At 39.2% G+C, this 16,906-nt stretch overlaps 1 long non-coding RNA gene across 1 annotated transcript in view; it reads right to left on the bottom strand.

Annotated features, from left to right (window-relative positions):
- The window catches only part of LOC131190705 (uncharacterized), a 138,691-nt gene that overhangs the window by 112,169 nt on the left and 9,616 nt on the right, over window positions 1–16,906 (bottom strand). Inside the window, exon 3 of the long non-coding RNA XR_009153304.1 lies at window positions 16,369–16,429. This is a non-coding gene — a long non-coding RNA (uncharacterized LOC131190705). The remainder of the gene's footprint in view (window positions 1–16,368; window positions 16,430–16,906) is intronic.

The following is a 16,906-nucleotide window of genomic DNA, read 5'->3' on the forward strand; positions in this document are numbered from 1 at the left end:
GATCGAAAGTTCAAGCTCAAGCTCAAACAAAAATAGATGGAAAGCCAGTTTGGTGTAAGGTTTAAGGTGCTGGCCTAGAAACCAGGAGACTGTGAGTTATAGTCCTGCTGTAAACATGAAAGCCAGCTGGATGACTTTGGGATAATCATTCTCTCTCATTCTGACACATCTCACAAGGTTGTTGTTTTGAGGTGGGAAGGAAGAGAAAAGTGCAAGTAGTCCTCAACTTATGGTCACAATTGAGACCCAAATTTTGGTTGCTAAGTGAAACATTTATTACGACTCATTTAACAACAATTTGGCTAATTTAAAAACTTCAGTGTGGCAAGAAAGAAATGGGACAAACAAGTGTGGCAAGAAAGAAATGGGACAAACTCACCTAGTAAAGGTTTCAGTTAGCAACCAAAATTTGGGTCTCAACTGTGATCATAAGTTGAGGACTACTTGCACTTTTCCCTTCCTTCCCACCTCAAAACAACAACCTTGTGAGATGTGTCAGAATGAGAGAGAATGATTATCCCAAAGTCATCCAGCTGGCTTTCATGTTTACAGCAGGACTATAACTCACAGTCTCCTGGTTTCTAGGCCAGCACCTTAAACCTTGCACCAAACTGGCTTTCCATCTATTTTTGTTTGAGCTTGAGCTTGAACTTTTGATCCTTTTAATAATTATCTCATGATCATTTTTAAAAGAACTTGAAGTTTGTAAGCATTCATTAATTTTGTGTTTTCATTAATTGGATTTGTATCTTTTTCTGTTAGAAAACTTGAGCTGTGCTTTTTGGCTAAGAAGACAGGAGGTTAGCAAAGAAGATGTAAAAAGCTTTTGTAAAAAGAATTTACAATTTGTAAACTAAATTCCGCCTATAGTTTTTTGACTCTTTGACTTAAAAACTGCAGAGATATAAGTGATGCTACTGAAAATAGGGGAAACATCCATGACAAACAGCACTGGTAACTCAAAAACGCATTTTAAAATGCTATTTTTAGATAAATAAGCACATAGCTTTTCAAGAGACTACTTCACTGCTGGTAGAAAAAGAATGGTGAATTGGACATACCGATTCTTCTTAAATGCTCAAACTGATTTTGGTAGAATTGCACCGAAGCTGCTTTTTACTTTCTTATGTTACATTGCAACAGTTCACATGCCAGAAATATTTTATTTTGCAACTGAGCTCATTTCTGATAGTCCACCCCAGGGGTGAAATCTAAAAATTTTCCCTACCAGTTCTGTGGGTGTGGCTTAATTGGTGGGTGCGGCTTGGTGGTCAGATGGCTGGGTGGGCATGGTCAATAACAATAAATAATAAAAATAATAAACAAAGTATAAAAAAACAATGAGGTACCAAAAACGAACTTTCACACTTTACACACACACAACACAACACAACACAACTGACTCACACACAATTTAATAGCAGCTGCACTTCACACTTCACACAGCCACAAAAAGCTCAAAAACCAACTTTCACACTTTACACACACACAACACAACACACACACACACACACACAATACCACATACAGCTTTCTGAGATTTTGTGTGTTTGTGTAGTTAGAGTGAAACACTACTGAAACACACCAAATCTCAGAAACCTGCACAAATATTTTATTTTATTATTAAGGTTTGTGGACTTCAATTCCCAGAGTTCCTTAGCCAGCAAAGCCAGCCAGCATTAATCACTCAGTGATGAAATGAATTAGCTAAGTTAGATTAGTTCTGTCTGGTGCTGAAAATGAAACTGGGGCTTTCCGGCTGGGAAAAAAGCCATGAGGTCGATCAGTAATCAGGTAAGTGCCTTAGACTTTCTTAAAAGGAGGTTTTCTACATGTTTTCTACAGAAAACATGTTTTTTAAGGTTCTGCTGATGAGGAACTCAGGTGAGATCCCCAGAGTAGCCTTTATTTTAATTTTTTTTAAGTTTAAAGGCTCTGCCGATCTCAGCTGAGGGGCGGGATCCTCAAAGGCTTTTTTTTACTTTTAAAGGCATGTTTTGGCTGAAGCAAAACCTTCTTTTAAAAGTAAAAAAAAACCCTCTGCTGATGGTGGGGCTCAGCAGAGACAGGAGGGTGGGGCCAGGGATTTTTGCTACCGGTCCTCCGAACCAGCAGCCACCATTGTTACCGGATCCCGCAAGCCAGTCCGATCTGGGAGCATCTCACCCCTGGTCCACTCTTTCTCTCTCTTCCTTGCTACAATAAGGAACCTGAAACAAGAGCTAAGAGCAACCAGCCCTGAATCCAAAAGGGAAGATGATGAGCTAAATATTCCGTAATCAATGGCAGAGAGGGATATGAATTAGAAGCCATTTATGACAATTCAAAGCTATGCTTCTAAAAGAATATTCTCTTGCTGCTGACATCAGAACAGATGAAATGCTAATATCTCCAGACAGACAATGCCTCAGTCAAAAGGAGACAGATTTCTTTTTCATACTTAATCAGGGCTGATTTGAGCTTTAGAGACTTGCTGCTTTTTATAACCCCATTAGATTTTGACGTTATAGTGGCTGGTGTACTTCTGTGATTGGAGGGTAAATTTACAAAATGGCACAGGCAAAATCTGTCTAAGATCATCACAGAGGCAAACTTCGCCTTGTTTCTCAAGGGCAGCCTGCCTTCCTTTCCTAGGATTTTATAGCAGCAAAAATAATGAAGCTGCCGGGCAGAGACTCACTTTTGATCCTCACATGGTCCCTGGAAGAAGTCAACCTCTGAGTGTCAGGCTCTGTCATGGCAAACACCCACAAGTGCCCTCCAGTGATGTCACCATGATGGGAAAGCAGCACTTCTAGAACACCAGCAGCAGTTGAAGAAGGCTAGCTATTCTGACAGCACTGCCAGAATAACAAAAAGGAGATAAAGATGATGTGGCCAGCAAAGTCACACTCAAGACAGGAAAGGAAGGAAAAGCATACACACCATGCTCATACAGTCACCCTTTTTTTCCCCCCCTTGGGAAAGTAAAACTTGCACTTAGTGATCTAAACATCCAAAGGAAGACAGTAATAAATAGACTTTATAGTATTCTTCACTACTGTGTTGTGAGCACCAATAAAACTCTTATATCTTCCTTAATCACTCTTTCCCTGGTTTGGGTATCAATCATTTTGAATGGGCCAGGTAACTTCAGCAGTCTGGCTTCACTCTTACATCCAACAAATGTACAGCAGCCAGAACAAAGAAGGAAGTCTACGATTTATTCAATGTTCTATCTAGAGTACGATGCTGGGTGTCTGCCTCTGCTTACTAGATCACCCACTAGATATACTTTGCTCAGTGGTGACATTTAAATTCAATCACTACACTGTTGCTTTATGGGCATCCCAATTAAGATTTCATCATCACATTCCCCTAAACATTTCTGATGTTATTAAGAAATTACATTATCTTATGCCACGTTCCTTTGAAATTGCTTTCATCTCGTCTCAGTCCAAAACTGGTTTTAAAAATCTCTTTGCCTGTTCCAAGTTATTGTGTTCCCTCTCCTCTTGACCCAATTACCTTACCTATTTCTTTAATGTCTAAGTGTGTCCTGACTTTCTCAAGCGCTTCCATCACCGCCATTGCCATATTGTTTTGAAAAATCTGTAAATCCAAAATGTGAAGTATATCACATAATAAGGAATTGCTCCCAAATGACACTAAGAAGATATCACTAATAGGCCATTTAAGATTAAATAATAACAGAACAGAGTTTTTCCAACAGAATAACAGAGTTGGAAGGGACTTTGGAAGTCTTCCAGTCCAACCCCTCCTCAAGCAAGAGACTCTATACCATTTCAGACAAATGGCTGTCCAATCTCTTCTTAAAAGCCATTAGTAATGGAGTACCCAAAACTACTGGAGACAACTCATTCCATTGATTAATTGTTCTCACTGTCAGGAAATTTTTACTTAGTTCTAAATTGGATCTTTCCTTGATAACTTTCCACCTATTACTTTTTGTCTTGCCTTCAAGGTGCTTTGGAGGCTACTCCTTTCTTCTTTGTGACTATCACTTAGATATTGCAAAACTACTATCATGTCACCCTTCATCCTTCTCTTTATTAGACTGGAGATTCCCAGTTCCTGCAACCATTTTTCATATGTTTTAGTCTTCAGTCTCCTAATTATTTTTGTTGCTGTTCTCTCCACTTCTAGAGTCTCAACATTGTTTTTATGGTGACCAAAACTGGATGTACAGCAGCCAGAACAAAGAAGGGAGTCTTACCAAGTGTGGTCTTACCAAGACATTATAAAGCGGTACTAACACTTCACATGATCTTGATGCTATTCCTCTATTGGTGTAGCTTAGGACTGTGTTGGCTTTTCTGGCAGCTGCAGCACACAGAAGCTGCCAAAAAGTTCATTTAATGACCATATTCCTTTAATATCCCAACACAGCCATATTTATATTTTATAATAAGTGACCTGCCAATTCTATTCTGGCATTGGCTTTGGAAACCTTAACTAAGCTGAGCTATCCTAATGCTTTGTCTCTCTAATCAAAACTATCTATAGACTACAGGATGACTCCTTTGCTATACAATTGGAACATTCCTAAATGATGAGTTAGAAGGATGAGATCAATGGGCGCAGTCATGCTTTCTCAACTTCCCTTGGTCATAGATTGCTCATTCAATAACATTAAACCTTTTCTTATTTCTGAACAAAAGCAAAAATGGAAAGAGGCTTTATATATAGATATGGATATGGATAGAGAGATAGAGACAGAGAGAGAGATTAGAGAAAGAGAGAGACAGAGAGACACAGACAGAGACAGAGATATATAAGTTTCAAATATTTCAGCAATAAATGAATTACTAGAAAGATTGGATATTGACCCATAAAAAACTACTTTTGCACTACTCTTGAGGTAGAAGGTCTCAATCATTGTCTTTGACAGCAATCTTAACCTTGAAAGAGAACACTTTCAAGAGGAATCAGAGAAGCAAAACTAAATAAATAGAGTTGATTGACCAATGGAAATGGCAGGACTCATTTTTATGAGTTTTATGATGAGAACTTAGCAACCTAGCATTTGATTAGGTTCATGCCCAGGGAAATCAACACTTGTGTCTTTGACTGTGACAGGGCAGCTTTCCTGTGAGTTTCTGCTGAAGAGTCTTTAGATTAGTGATGATTGCTGCATCAGCAATCAAGAGGTTGGAGGATTAGAAATGGTGTCACTTTCAGGGCTTATCAGACACCGTAAAGCAAAGCAACTGTTAGGATAGAAAGAAATAGATCAACTAAAACAACGATCACTGGCTATGCCTAGTCAGAATTAAGAAATTCTTTATAACCACAAGTGGGAAAATGAGATCGATAAGAAACAATGCAGCTTCTTGAGAATGCTGTATAAGTTTATCCCTTGATTAATTTGAGTAGTTCTAATGAGTTTATATAGGGAAGAGGAGAAAGTTTTTTGTTTTTGTTTTGTTTAATGAAAAGTTTCAAAATTTATCAAATAAGTATTTTGATGAGTGCTGTGTCTAACTTCTGTGTTGAATTGCATTGTACATGCTCCTTATCGAAATCAGTTTCTCACATACAGCTGAATATTTGCTATGGGCAGTAACAAGATTTGCAACATCCAAGACTTTAATAGACCTGAGAGTTTTCACCCAAAAATCCAATATATGAAAAAAAAAATACTCTAAAGTGCTGCAACTGTAAAGCCCCATTTATTTCATTCTCCCTAATGGGAGCTTATTTTTAAATACAAATACATACATGCATACATACATAGGTGTGTGTGTGTGTGTGTGTGTGTGTGTGTGTGTGTGTGTGTAAATATATAAATATATATATATAAAGGCATTTGAAAGGAATAAAAAATACCATGAAGAACCAATAACAACTTGTATTGCTTATTTTCCAAATCCAGGAAAATAATTGCAAAGAAGACCCAATGATTACCTAGTAAAGAAGCTAGGCCAGGATTAAGAAGACTCATGTATAAATTTAAACCATACTTGCTCTATGAATGTTACACTGACTCTTGGCTTGATTTATAATCCAAACACAACATGACTTCAACCTGGAAAAGAACACCACCTTTAGAGGAAATTACCTATGTACCAGAGGTGGGTTTCAGCAGATTCTGACCAGTTCTGGAGAACCGGTAGCGGAAATTTTGAGTAGTTCAGAGAACCAGTAGTAAAAATTCTGACTGGTCCCGCCCCCATCTATTCTCTGACTCCCAAGTCCCAGCTGATGGGGAGGAAATGGGGATTTTGCAGTAACCTTCCCCTGGAATGGGGAGGGAATGGAGATTTTACAGTATCCTTCCCATGCCACACCCACCAAGCCACACCCACCAAGCCATGCCATGCCAACCAAACCACACCCAGAGAACTGGTTGTAAAAAAATTTGAAACCCACCACTGTTATGTACGTACCAATAGAATAGCAACAGTGGTAGCAGTAGCAGTAAAACTGTTTTATAAGGTTGGAAGTTTTCTAGTAGCTAAGTTTTTTAAAATATTTAATAGTAGTGCCAGACTTTAAAGAACAGGATAGAAAGTATATTGACACTTTGGAACTTTCTGTTGGAGAAGACTTGAGAGAATGCCAAGGATAGGGAAGAAGACAAACAAATAGATCATCAAATACATCAGCCCAGAGCTCTTACTTGGACAAATAACCAGGTTCAAATTGTATTTTGGAAACATTGGGTAGTTCTCTAGAGAAGTTTATAATGCTGGGAAAGGTAGAAGGAAAGGAAAGGAGTCAACCAGCAGCAAGACAGATAGACTCAATTACAGCAGCAACAACTGAATTATTGGAAGACCTGAAAAACCAGGGTGGGGACAATATCATGGAGAAAACCTTATCTATTTTGTCACTAACAGTCAAGGCCAACTTGATACAACATAATCAAATCAATTTTAATGTGGTTCAGAAGTGATAGCCTTGAGATATAGAAGAAAATGTTCAACACTTCTTCCAGATTCCATTTCATCCTCCTAATCTGTCCACTTTTCTCTGCAATCCTGAAAAGGTGCTGCCAGTCAGAATTCACCAGTCTTATTCAACTTGCTACCGTATATATACATACATACGTGTGTGTGTGTGTGTGTGCGTGTGTGCGTGTGTACACACACACACACACACACACACACACATAGATATTTCCCTGAAATAGTAAAGTCCAAGCACATCTGGAGGACACTGAGCTAACCACTCTAATACAGAGTGAAAGCCAATCCTTGTCTGACATGGGATACAGCAGCTTCCTATTTTATTTTTATTGTAGTCAATGAAAATCTAACGACTGTAACAAAGACTAGGATAGTCAATATATTTCCTTGTGTACCGAATACGCTAAGATCATTTAGTATTAAGACTGCCATCTTTTCCAGACTGATATTTATTTTATAGGCAGTTATTATAAGGCCATTTTAGAAAGAGAGAGATGATAATGCCAAGTCTATTTGAATGTTAAATTAATATTACAATAACTGAAGCTCTTTTTCTATCCAGATGATGCTGGGTAGCCAGAATCCTCTGCTGGATAGGGTGCTATAACCTTTAGGAATTTCCTCCAGCTTGTCCTGTGCCAATGATTTGTCTCATTCAAACATTTAGAATTTTTCTGACAAAGTATTGGTAGAGCTCAGCCTGAACAGATTTCCCCTGCGTATTCTCCTAATGGCTGTTTAACAAAGCAGCAGGTAAGAACCAAGACATCGGATGTCTCTCTGAAGAAGTTATAGTTATTTGGAAAGTCATCATCCAAGATTTATTTTTCTCCTGGGAGGAGAGAGGCGCCAAGATCTCACAGAGCTGAAGAGAATGAAAGTTCTCCCTGTCTTTCCTTACAGAGGAAAATAAAGAAGAGAAAAGGTAAAATAGAATTGCAAGCCTTTTTTTTCCTTTTTTTTTTTGCATACGAATTGTGGTTTAACCTATATGAATCACTTGTTCCTGATCTGTCTTATTTTTAGAGTTTATGATTCATAGGTTGAACTTTTGCTTATTATGGATGGGTTCCCCTCCCCCCATCTTTTTTTTAATCCTAAGAATTAATCCCCGTGACATCATAAATGCCTCCTTTTGTTTTATGAGCTGCTGGACCAACTCATTCATATACCAAACCTTTAGCAGTCTGTTTACTGTTTGGTGAAGACCCCAGGCTACAAACGGTGGTGAGTTGTAGTCAGGCCTTAGGCACAAAATGAGTTGGGTGTTCATGTGCCAGTCACTCTCTCTCAGCCCCTAGGAAGGAGGCAATGGTAAACCAATTCTGAAAAACCTTGCCAAGAGAAAACTGCAGTAAGTCCAAGGCAACCACCAGGAGTCAAAACTGACTTGAAGAAATAAAGGCAGAGTAACAAGAACTATATGGGACCATGGCTTGCGTATGGTTTTCTCCAATTTCAGAAATCCCATGATTGGAATTTCTGCAGCCAAAAAGAAAAAAATAGTTTTGAGGGTGGGAGAATCTGCTCAGGAGTCTGAGGAAATGGTAAGAAAATCACTAGAAAGCTGTTGTTTGCTCTACAATAGGTTAACCATAAATTAATCAGTTAAAATAGCTTCTTGGAATGAATTTATCTCTCAGGACATGATAATATCCTTCAAATTCTTCCTGTTGGATTTAAACCTTCACTCCTGTGAGATAAAAGATTTTTTTTTTTAAATTCAGGCATCCCCCATTCCACCTTTTGGTTGCCTCTTACTTGGTTGTTGTTTTTCTTGAGTGCTGCTTTCATCCCCTCTTTGGCCACAGAGTATGTTAAAAAAGATTAAGATTTAAGATTAAGATTAAGATAACCTTTGTTGTCATTTTTTACTCTAAGCATGCTGGCACACATTGAAAATGAAATTCCATTGCCTGCTCTCAAAAGAAAGTAAATATCTACCCATACACATACATAACACACACATATATATATATATATATATATATATATGCTACAAGCACACACACACACACAATCATTAATCACTGTCCATTTTGAATTCATAGCAGAAAGAGGAAACTTGAGACTTCATAAGGTTGATAATGTATAGAGCAAAATTGTGGCTGAATCTGGATGTTCTGCTTTGGATACCACAAGTCTCCTCTCAGAAGGTAAGAAGGAAAACAGGTTGTGAAGAGGATGTGTAGCATCCCAGACAATCCTGCATACTCTGCTCAAGCATCACTTATATACCATGTCCTAGATAGAAGGAAGTGAACTATCAATAATCTTTTCTGCCATCCTCACCACTCTCTGCACCGCCTTCCTGTCTGAAGCAGTAATGCTTCCAAACAAGACAGTAATGCAATATGACTGGATGCTCTCAATCATCCCTCTATAGAAAGTGGTAAGGAAAGGGGAAGGAAGATGTACTTTTCTCATGTGATACAAAAAATGCAGGGGCTGTTGTGCTTGTTTCACCAGTGTCTCACTGTTGAGCAACCAAGCTAGCCTTCTTATTAGCGGCACACCCAGAAACCTGTGCAGTGCAGACTGCACTGGCTACCTGTGGCCTTTCGAGTGCACTTTAAGGTGTTGGTTACTACCTTTAAAGCGCTCCATGGCTTAGGGCCTGGGTACTTACGGGACCGCCTGCTGTTACAAACATGCTTCCCACCGACCCATACGCTCTCACAGAGAGGGACTTCTCAGGGTGCCGTCCGCCAAGCAATATCGGCTGGCGGCCCCCAGGGGAAGGTCCTTCTCTGTGGGGGCTCCCACACTCTGGAACGAACTTCCCCCGGGTTTACGCCAAATACCTGACCTTCGGACATTCCGTCGCGAACTGAAGACACATCTTTTTATTCGCGCGGGGCTGGCTTAAATTGATTTTAACAAATTTTTAAATTCTTATTAACTAATTTTAAATGGGGTTTTTTAGCTTATTACATATTTTATTTCTCAGGCCAATTTTAAAATAAGTTTTTTAACTGCATTTTAAATTTGTATATTGTACCGTCTGTTTTATTCTTGCCTGTACACCGCCCTGAGTCCTTCGGGAGAAGGGCGGTATAGAAATCAAATAAATAAATAAATAAATAAACCTGATGGTGATAACCACCTCCATAGGTGAATTATTAATACACAGAGGTGTATGGCTCTGCCTGCCTTTTCTGAAATCGACAATGATTATTGGAAGAAAAATCCAGTTCCAGTTCCAAGCTGGGAATAAAATGGAGGCTGATTGGAAAGAAAGATTATGTTTATTGGTGAACAGAACCAACACACACACACAGCGTGCAGTTCTGGGACAACTGAAAAAATGGAGTTGAGAGAGGGGGAGGTATACCATTTTGATTTCTATGGGGTCATGTAGGCTGGCTCTATAGGCAAAAGAGGAAATGCAAATCCTAGGTGTTTGCGCTAATCTTGTCTTGCCTAATTGCTTATCTGGAGTTTCTGTCTGACCCAGTCTTTCTGAATGGATTAACAAACCTGCATTTCCAAAAGCTGGCCTCCTCAGTTTCTGCCTGGTGCAGGGAGACTTGTTGTGCCTCATCCTCCCTCCTCTCCTCAGCCGGGCCCCTCCCATCTCCACCCGGGCCTGTTATCAGACTCCGAGTCTGATAATGAAGATGAACGGCCTGTCATGCCTCCAGCCCCTGGCCCTGGCCCCATGCCCGGAGAGGATGTCAGGAGTGAACAGACAAGGCCGATAAACTTCACTCCTACAGCGTGTGAGCAGGAAGCCAGCCACGTGCTGGAATTACTGACAGCAGATCCAGCTGAAGAGAATTCAAAGTGGGAGGATCCTTGCTTTCGGAGATCTGAGAAGTGACGCCAGCAGAAGGAAGGGAGGGGCAGGCCTGGATAAATGCTGAGTCATGGAGCCACATCCCACAGCCTATATAAAGGACCTGCTTTTGGCATTCCAACCTTGAATCAAGCAAAGTCTCATCTAGTTTGCTGATATTGGACTCTATCGCTGAAGTCACAACTTGGACGCCTGCCTGCCCTGATAAACCTCAAAGGAATTTGGCAAGCTGCAGAGGCTTCGTTGCCACGTTTGATACGGACTTCCTTGACCCGGTCGTCGGAGGGGGAGGGGGACATGACAAGACTGGTGCTGGTTTCTGCCTTCCTTAAGATTTTTTTCCCCATTTCTCCTTTAGGGAAAATATTCTATCCTGCCTTTTTAATATTCCCCGAAATATCTCATTCTTTAGGATGGTGGATGGCAGCTGACTTTCTACATGATCTTTTTAGTTTTCACACTTTTAAGATGAGGCCATTTTTATTACACCAGTTCGCCAAACCGTCTAACCTCCTTGTGGTAAGCGCTCTCCTTGTCATCCTGAATAAGGCCCGCTACTGTTGTATTATCCGCAGACTTCACAATATGGTTGGTGGCAAACCTTGCACAACAACAAAAAAGACAGGATGGTGACTGCAAATTCCTTGCTTTTTATGGATGTTGCATGGTCCATATAAACATGCAGGGCTTGGACTGTCATCATCTATTTTGACCATGCCTTGGAGACACCCCTATTTAGATTATAAAACCTCAGAAATTGGAGCTCAGTTGTTTATATATATATATATATATATATATATATATATATATATATATATATATATATATATATATATATATATATATATATATACACACACACACACACACACACACACACATACATATATTTTTACATTACTATGCAAAGCACTCTATACACAGTACATGTGCTGTACTTGTTTTTTAAAAACTGCAAATGAAAACAAAGGGCAAACATTCCTATTTTCCTTCTTCTTCAAAATCCTATTGAATTTTTTAAATGAGAAATCAGATTGTTATTCTTATTAAAAACAGGTGAGAGAGGAGGACTTGAAGCAAATTTAATCATTCAAGTTAAGAACCTCATTTAAAAATATATCCAGAATTATACTATTTCTTCCTGAGTCCCGTTTAAGGCAATTATTGGGGCAGGTATTTTTCTTTTTCTTTAAAATTTGCCCCATCATAATATAATTAAGATATTTGAGAGCTCTTAGGTACTTATAATAGGTTCCTTGACATTGTATTAACCAAGACAATAATGACTCATTTCTTCCCATGTCATCCTGACATTTAAGGAAGAAGGAAGGTGGGCGGAGGTGAAGATGTATAATAAATATCATTTTGAAAGCTGAAATAACGATCACATATACCATTAACTAAAATAACTGTAATAAGAATTCTTTGTTTTACTGACTGAACAATGATTTCTTCAGATTTAAACAATGCTGATATTATTAAGATTTTTTTTTTCAGCGAAGTCTAATCAAATTTAATTTAACCGAAGAGTTTCACAAAATGTCATTTTTTTGGTAGTTTCTAAACTTAAAGCTTCTCATTTAATATTTAAAATGCTAGAGCCATGATAAGAACAATATAGAATGAAAGTAAAACATGTATAGGAGTAAATGGGATGCTTATTAAATAACCGCATGTAGCAGTCAACGAAATGAGGAGGTTTATTCAAAATACATTGTTGAATGTATGTAAGGAATGCATATGTACTTATGAATACAGACTGGCCAAGAATCAAAATGACGTGTGGTGAATATTAAGTAGATTGTATGAAACAACAAGGCATAAAAATCTGAAAATTAATGCATCTAAGACGAAACTGTATTTGACAGAGACAATGGAAAGAATTATTGAAATTATATATAAAGGTCCCAAATGTGTGTATTATGTTGTAAATACATGAATACAGGTAATCCTCAATTTACAACAGTTCATTTAGTGACTGTTCAAAGTTACAACGGCACTGAAGAAAGTGACCTATGACCGTTTTTCACACTTACAACTGTTGCAGCATCCCCATGGTCATGTGATCAAAATTCAGCCACTTGGCAACTGACTCATATTTATGATGGTTGCAGTGTCCTGGGGTCATGTGATCACCTTTTGCAATCTTCTGACAAACAAAGTCAATGGGGAAGCCAGATTCCCTTAACAACAGTGTTACTAACTTAACAATTACAGTGATTCGCTTGGCAACTGTGGCAAGAAATGTCGTAAAATAGGGCAAAACCGGTAGTGGGATTTATTTACCTTTGCTACTGGTTCGCAAATGTGAGTGCACACAACACGATTGCACATGCGCAGAGCGTCCATGATTTATTTATTTATTTATTTATTTATTTATTTATTTATTTATCTATCACACTTTTATACCGCCTTTCTCCGAAGACTCAGGGCGGTTTACAGCCAAGATAAAAATTTTACAGAAACGAACGATTAAGAACAGTATTAAAAATCTAATTCCAAAATTGGCCCCATAATTTAAAACTAATAAAATATAAAATAGACCCTAATAAAAACCACCCCTGTTAAAATTGCAATTAGGCCAACCCTGCACGATGGAAGAAGAGAGTCTTAAGTTCGCGCTTAAAGGTCCGGAGGTTGGGGAGTTGGCGTATGATGACACCTAGGTAGGTGGGTGGACGGAGCCTCCCACTGCTGCTGCCACTACCAGATAGAATCGGTAGAAACCCACCACTGGGCAAAATTCATTTAACACCTGTCTCACTTACTACAGAAATTTGGGGTTCAATTGTGGTTGTACGTTGAGGACTACCTGTATAGCAACTTGCAGTTCTTTTTAAAAAGCTATACATTTTACTTGGATCGCACTGCAACTGCCTCTTTTGGTAACCTCATGAGAAGGCGTTGTTGTTTAAGGGATAAAATACAACTACTACATTTATGCCTCTGCACATTCAAAAATCCCTTTGTCAAATCAAATCCAAAGTGCTTCCCAGTTCTAATATAAACATGACCTCGTTTGTAACCCAATGTTTGAATAGATCAGAAAACAGTCAAAACAGCCCATATCAGTCCTGCACTCAGAGACAAAAAGGTTGGTTATCCGGAATATCTGCTAGATAAAAAATGTGTTTTAGAAATATGTCTCAGCCAGCCTTTTCTCAGTGCTAACATTGCTTCAATGAAATCATATCTGTCATTCCTATTTTGTCTGCGGAGTCAAATACATAATCCCATGGTTCAGTGTCATGACAAATGCCACAATACTGTACCTTTGACGATTCAGAAATAATGTAAGTGAGGAAAACAATAAAATGTGAACTTGTTTATGAGACTAGATTCTAATTCAGGATAATTAAATACAGGTTTTAACCGCAAAAGCCTTTCTTGAAGTGACAAATTCCACAGGAATCTTTTAGCTTGGTTGTTATCACTTCTATGTGTGGATAAAACCAGTGGTGAAATCCAAATTTTTTTACTACCAGTTCTGTGGCCGTGGCTTGGTGGGTATGGCAGGGAAAGGATACTGCAAAATCTCCATTCCCTCCCACACACTCCTGGGGAAAGGATATTGCAAAATCTCCATTCCCACCCCACTCTGGGACCAGCCAGAGGTGGTATTTGCCGGTTCTCCAAACTACTCAAAATTTCCACTGCCGGTTCTCCAGAACCTGTCAGAACCTGCTAGATTTCACCCCTGGATAAAACCCATTTTCATATGAATTGAAGCCTAGAAATAGCCAATTTCAGCCCTTTAGACAAGGCAGTGCACCATTTGGGGGAGTTGAGGGTTCAACTTGGTCTTTCTAGGAACTGGCAATCCAAAAGATGGGGTGCGGAGCATGAAGTGAAGTCATTGTGTTTATCGAGTTCAACTTGTACTCATATCTGATCTGGAACTAAAAAGAAATTAACATATTGCAAGGAATTACTCCATATAGCCCGAGTACATTCAGCTGTTGGTAAATACCAACCTCCTCACAACCAAACACAAAACAAACAAACCTCATGTAATTTAACTGGTAATCTTAATTAATTATGACTACTTCCATGCAGTTAATATCATCACCATGTATTTAATACTTTCCCTTTTTTTAACCATATAAAAATTTAAAAACTTGGCAGCAGTGTTATACAAAAAGTGAAGACAGGAGAAGCAGCCACCTTGGGACCGTCATGTTTAGCAGCCCTCTAAAGAACGGCTGCAGGTTTTGGGTCTATCTAGTCTAAAGAAAAGAAGAATTAGGGGTGACATGATAGCAGTATTCCAGTATTTGAGGGGCTGCCACAAAGAAGAGGGGGTCAAATTATTCCCCAATGCACCAGAGGGCAGGTGACAAGAAACAATGGTTGGAAACTAATCAAAGAGAGAAGCAACCTGGAATTAAGGAGAAACTTCCTAACAGTGAGGACAATTAACCAGTGGAATAGCTTGCCTTCAGAAATCGTGGGTGCTCCGACACTGGAGGTTTTTAATAAGAGACTAGATAATCACTTGGTATAGATTCTCCTGCTTGAGCAGGAGGCTGGACTAGAAGACCCCAAGGTCCCTTCCAGCTCTATTCTATTCAGTGGTGGGATTCAAAAATTTTACTACCGGTTCTGTGGGCGTGGCTTGGTGGGTGTGGCATGAGAAGGATACTTAAAATTTCCATTCCCACCCCACTCCAGAGGAATGTTACTGCAAAATCCCCATTTCCTCCCGATCAGCTGGGACTCAGGAGGCAGAGAATAGATGGGGGTGGGGCCAGTCAGAGGTAGCATTTACCGGTTCTCCAAACTACTCAACATTTCCGCTACTGGCTCTTCAGAACTGGTCAGAACCTGATGAATAGCACCTCTGATTCTATTCTATTTCTTGGAAGCTGACAACTGCCACTTCAGTCAGCAACAATGATAGCAACCAAATTCATCTCCCAAGTCAGGGAGTGACCAACATCAGGAAAAGCAGATGTTCATTGAGCTTTTTCTCCCCTTCTCCGATCTGCCTTCAATTGCCATAACTGGATGAGGTTCCAGGCCTCAGCTGATTCATCATTTGGGTGGGTGGGAGGGACACATCTGAGAGACCTGGCTATTGTATACGAGAAGTTTCCACCAAAGGATTTGGGAACCAAAGTATGCTCTTTATATCTGAGTTTATATACCTCTACTTAAGCAATTGAGGAATACACATGGAATCTCATAAATAGGAATCTGACAATTAACGGATTTTTATACCTTCATCTTCTTTCTCCTCCTTAAAGTCAAAAGTGGTTTATAATTCCTCGCTTCTTTTGTGATGAAAATAAATAAAATCTTCTGTAACATTTGTTATAAAAAGTGTGCGTGTGTTTACAGATGAAGAGCAATTCCCAAATTGTGACTTGGAATCCATCCTTAGTTGATGAGAAGAATGGGTGTGCCATCAGCAGATTGCCAAAAGTAAATAATTCCTTCATAATAGCCAGTGGGAATGAAAGAAAAAAAAGAGCTTGAGAAATGTAAAATTATAAGAACGAGAGAAGCAGGAAATCATGGTTCTCAGAATGAACAGGAAAGTTCTTTCAACCAAAGAATCAGTTTTCACATGGAAAATAAAAAGTCCTGATCGATTTGCAATATGAACGTACCTATTTAAATTTGGCTGCTAACAAGCCACACCGGAACGAGACTAACCTGAATTTCAAGTGCTTGAGAAAGAGACGTTGCTATGCAGTAATAGCCTAGCATGCTTGCCCTGTGAAAAAGGACAAGAACACGGCAGCCGTTATTAACATATCCTTGTATACATCTATGAGATACTTGTAATTCTTTTCATCATTCCGTCAGAGCAACTATGATTGCAATGTTTGTGATGTTTTTGCCTTAGGAAGGAGAAACCAGTATGATAGGGAGGCACCCATGTATGGTCAGAATTATGTTTTGGATGATTCTTGGCTCTTCAATTAATGCTCAATTTCAGCTCATAATTAATGAGTCCTGGGAAGGATTCTTGGAATGTTAAGCAAACTGAACATTCCTTAATTATGCTCAGTAGTGAGAGAGGCATTCCTCTACAGCAGGGGTCTTCAACCTTGGCAACGTTAAGCCTGGAGGACTTCAACTCCCAGAATTCCCCAGCCAGCTTTGCTGGCTGGGGTCTGGGAGTTAATCCTCAACAATGAGGTTGAGACCTAACTCTAACAGGGACTCTCTACTCTCTCTTTGATGAGAG

Source organism: Ahaetulla prasina, chromosome 1 (assembly GCF_028640845.1).
Source record: "Ahaetulla prasina isolate Xishuangbanna chromosome 1, ASM2864084v1, whole genome shotgun sequence".
NCBI lineage: Eukaryota > Metazoa > Chordata > Lepidosauria > Squamata > Colubridae > Ahaetulla > Ahaetulla prasina.